The 5,153-nt window shown below is 32.5% G+C and overlaps 1 pseudogene; it reads right to left on the reverse strand.

Moving 5' to 3' along the window:
- Positions 1-3,977: 3,977 nt before the first annotated feature.
- LOC141516834 (olfactory receptor 8K3-like) lies at positions 3,978-4,903 on the reverse strand (annotated as a pseudogene).
- Positions 4,904-5,153: the final 250 nt, after the last annotated feature.

The raw sequence follows: 5,153 nt of genomic DNA on the forward strand, positions 1-5,153 counted from the left end.
TTTTCAGGGAAGTTCATTCTTCATTTTAATCCAAGTTCCTTTGCACTTCCTAAATATGATATTCTTGTAATGTTGAAGCTGTCAGGTCCTGCATAATCCTGACTGTGGAACCTTGGTATTTGAATTGTTTCTTTCTAAATACCTGCAGCATTTTCTCCTTGACATGAGAAGTCAAGAATTTGGTTGTCACTTTCCTTGATATTTTCATTTTTTAATTTTTTTTCTGAAGGTGGTTAGTTGACTTGTTCAATCACTTTTTTACCCTCTGATTCTAGTGTACCAGGGCAGTTTTCCTTGATAATTTCTTGAAAGCAAATATCTTGGGTCTTTTTTTTGATCATGGCTTTCAGTTTGTCCAATAGTTTTTATATCTTCTCCTGGTTATATTATCTGGATCTGTTGCCATTTTCAATGATATATTTTATATTTTTCTTCTCTTTTTCCATATTTTTTATTTTACTTGACTGATTTTTAATTTCAAAAATTAATTAGTTTCCACTTTGTCAATTCTAATTTTAAGGAGTTATTTTCTTTATTTAGGTTTTGCATCTCCTTTTGCATTTCACAGATTCTATTTTTAGAGAACTTCTTTTCTTTTTTGATCTTTCAAATTGAACTTTTAAAGAATACTTAGTTTGGACATCTTATACATTTTCCCAATTCAATGTCCTAAAGAGTTGTTTTCTTTGACCATTTTCCCCAAATATTTTTAAAGGAGTTGTTTTCCTTAGTCAAGTTTTTCCTTCCTTTTCTAAATTGATGAACCACTCCTGCTTAATTCTCATTTCTTTTCAAGTCTTTCTTAATTTTTATTATCTTCATTGATTTCTTCCATAAGGAGAGTTTTTGGACTGGAGACCAAATCATATTGACTTTTGGGGGTTTAATATTTATAGATCATTTTTCAAATTTGTGTTTTCTTCTGTTGCTTACTTGTGTTTAGACTAATTCATGCTTTTATTTTTAAAGTAGTCCTTGGGAGGGATGGAGTTGGAAATAACAAAAGCAATGGATATCTTCTCCTGAAGACCTAGGTATCTTATCACCTTCTCATCACAAACTGTTTTCTATTTACATAAAAGCAATAAAACTTCCAGAATTCACCCCCATAGCAAACATTGGCATTTATTAGACTATGTGATTGTAAGGAGAAAAGACAGACAGGATGTGAGTGTGACAAAAGTACAGAGTGTGGGACTGATCACAGACATCCTCTCTAAGCTAAATATTCATATTCAACCAAAGTGGTCAACCCAAAGCAAAATGAATGCTGGAAGAATTAATGTCAAGAGAATGGTATCTCTCTGAGCAGAAACTTTTTATTGCTAACTTGGAGGGAAAACTGAACCAACACACAGTGCTGGCAATTGCAGAGAAGAAAAGGAGTGGGCAGCATTCAGAGATCTGGTGTACAACACTGCATTTCCTCAACTGGGCCAGAAAACTTGCAAACACCAAGACTGGTTTGATGGACAAGCAGCTGCTACATGAAAAATGAGAACTCCATAGGTGCAACACAATAGTTCAGCCATTACTAAGAAGGCAGAATTTAATTACATCAAAAGTAAAGTGAAAAGTGAAGCTTAGACCCCACAAGTTGAAGCAACCCCTTAGAACCAGACATGCTTTTAGTTTATCACTATTTACTATCACCCCAAGAAAAAGACCCTTGGGGAAATGTTTTGACTTTTTCATCACTATGAGAAGAATAGTGAGAAAAAATGCTTAGGAACAAAATATGCTAAGTAATTGTAGCATCGAAAGTGATTGGAAGAAATTCATTCATATAATGGAACAGCAGATTAAAATTCTGTATTTAACAATACATTGCTTTTAGAAAAGACTATAAAAATGAGAGAAGCATCCAAAGATAAAATAAAGGATAGGAGAAACATTTATTATGTAAAAAAACAGGGATAGGAATGATCTAAGACAGAATAAAATGTACTTGGTGAACAATAGGGAAACTATAATGTCAGCAATATTATTCACTATTGTTTTATACAATTGAAAATAACTAGTCTGTATAAAATACCCGAGAATATGTCTGCCAAAACAGACACGGGAAACACAGGAACATGAACACAAAACACTTTTTATGCATAGTCAGATCTAAATAATTAAAATCATATTTATTGTTCATAAATAGTTAAGCTAATATAATAAAAATGAAACTTTTACCTAACTAATCTATTGATTCGATATCATCCCACTTAACTTACTAAAAATTATCTTCCTGAGTTAGAAAAAATAATAACATAGTTCATTTAGAAGAACAAAATGTAAAAAATTTCAGATACATCAGAGGGAATAGATATAAATGAGGCAGAATCAGTCATACTGGACCTTTAAAGTGACAGCATTGTTGAAGTATAAAATTTATGATTTCTAGGATTTTAAATTAAAATTTCCTGATTGACATAGAGCTAATATAGACAAAAAAAGAAGGAATACAGAAAATTTTGATAAAAATTTTTAAGAACAGTCTCTCAGATAAGATGTGATTGGATCAGAATACTGCTGCAGTGTAGGAACAAATGAACAATTTGGACAGAAAAACTATAAATCCTTGAATCTGTGAAAGAAGGTGTTATATACCTTGAAAATAAGAGTGCATATTGTATATGTGTATGTTTCTAGATACATATGTATGTAAGCCTGTGTATATGCATGCATATATGTATGTTTCTAAGTGCATATGCAAATACAAATCTTAATGGTAGGCTTCTTTAGTTCGGAGAGTGGGTTGAAAGGGGAGAGAAAATAAAGTAAAAAGTACACAGCAGGAAACACAGATAATTTACAAGGAAGCAAAGAAAACCCGGTTAGCATTGAAAACCGTGTGCAGGATTTATTAAATAAGTTTATGGAAATGGAAATTCATGGTAGTATGTTGATGCCTCTTTTAAGTTTCCCTGTGTATAGGACAATGTCCTTTTATTATTTTTTCACTTTTTTATTTTATTTTGTAAAGAATTTTTTAAAAAAGGTATGGCATGTGAGTTCCAGTTGAAGATTCGAAGCTATTACCAAAAAGAAAATGTTCATGGACTCATAGAATTTTAACTGATATAGCACTTACAAGTTTTGTCATCAAACTCCCAAATTTCATAGATGAGTGGGATTCTAAGATGATAGACTTATTCCCCAAATTTCAAGGGCACAATTGACCTTTTATTTAAGGACAGATTCTTAAACTTCACTGAATGTCCCAAATGTTTAATTTACTTTAAGCTTTGAAAATTAATTCTATCCTGAGAATTTGGGGGCACTCTATATGACCAAGTGTTCTTTCCTTTCTAGTACAAAAATTTAAAAAACAATCTGGGACTAAAGACTGAGGAAATGATGGAAGTTTTCTTCAAAAATCTGCAAAGAAAACTATTATAAAGAAGATGGAAGCAACTTGTTCTGCTTCACAGAGAAGAGCAGAAGCAATGATCAGAAATCCTAGATGGGACATTTTAGGTTCAAATAAGTATAAAATATCTTCATAATGAGCAATATTCAAAAGAAGATTGGCTGCTCATTTGGAAAGTATGGCTATCATGTACATATTTTTTACTTTAATAAAATGTTTTTACAATGACAAGAATTATATTTTATTTCTTTGTCTAACCTCATATCTAAAAATATACCAGCCATCAGGATTTTCTTAGACAAAGAAATTTAAGATAAAGTTACACTGCTTACAATTACTGTATAGTATGAAATATTGATTTTGGGATGTATTTCTGGTAAACCTTTCATAGGTTCCTTTAATGAAATGATACTCCAAAACATTACTTATTGATAACTGACCATTAAAAAGACTTAACAAATAACCAAATATTATCTTCTGACTTCATAATAAGATTTTTTTCTCTCAAAGATAAGATAAGATTTAGGGAAAATTGAAAAAAATTACATATATTTTCTTGTTTCTAATGAATCAATAGAAATGTTTAATACATTGGACATTAAAGAGAAGGTTCACATCATTTTTTGAGCAATCTCCTCAAAGCACCTTTCACAGATTTGTTCCTCAAACTGTAGATCAAAGGATTGAGCATGGGAATGACCAGAGTGTAAAACACAGAGGCTGTTTTGTCTGTGTCAAAGGAATGGTTAGATTGAGGCTGCATGTACATGAAGACAAGTGTTGCATAGAATATGATAGCTCCCATGAAGTGAGAGCCACAGGTGGAGAAGGCTTTGTGCCTGCCCTCGGAAGACTTCATTCTGAGAATGGTCACAAGACTGAACATGTAGGAGATAAGGATAATCAAGAGTGATGAAAGTAAATTAAATACAGCAAAGACCATACTAATTAGTTCAATATCACTTGTGTCTGAGCATATAATGGACAATAAGGGAAGGCTATCACAATAGAAGTGTCTTATTACATTTGATTTGCAGAAAGATATTTAAAAATCATTATTGTGTCAATTACATATAATATGGTGCTATAGAGGTATGAAATAGACATGAAAAGCAAACATGCCATTTCTGACAATAATAACCAAAGGTAGGAGCAGCTTACAGATAGCCACATAGCGGTCATAGGCCATAGCTGATAGGATAAAAATTTCACTGTCGATAAAAGCCACAAAGAAAACTAGCTGTGTGGCACATCCACTATAAGAAATAGTGTTTTTTTCTGCTGTATGAAATTAACCAACATTTTTGGTCCAATAGCTGTGGAATAGCCAAAATCAACAAATGCCAGATGCCTGAGAAAAAAGTACATGGGGGTTCTGAGGTGGGAATCAACACTGGTTAGGATGATCAGTCCCAGGTTCCCCAGGGCTATGACCATGTAGTTAAGGAAAAACACAACAAAGAGGGCGTCCTGAAGCTCAGGGCGGTTTGTGATGTCCATGAGAACAAACTCAGTCACCTGACTCCCTGTGGTTTTATTCATTTTGATCATTTCTTCCATCCAAGGAACATAATCTGAGAAGGAAAGAAAGAAGCCTTCTCTGAGCACTCTTTGAAAAGAGAACTAGCCAGTTCATGGTTGAAATGTGTTAGACAAAGATAAATGGGAATTCTCTCATTCTTTTACATTGTAATTTTATCCATTTAGGTGTCATACAGTGAATTCTCCTGAATTAAAATAATAATCACATTATAAAATATATCATATTGATGTTCTGTCTGTGGTTTTGTTT

Source organism: Macrotis lagotis, chromosome 3 (assembly GCF_037893015.1).
Source record: "Macrotis lagotis isolate mMagLag1 chromosome 3, bilby.v1.9.chrom.fasta, whole genome shotgun sequence".
Taxonomy (NCBI): Eukaryota; Metazoa; Chordata; class Mammalia; order Peramelemorphia; family Peramelidae; genus Macrotis; species Macrotis lagotis.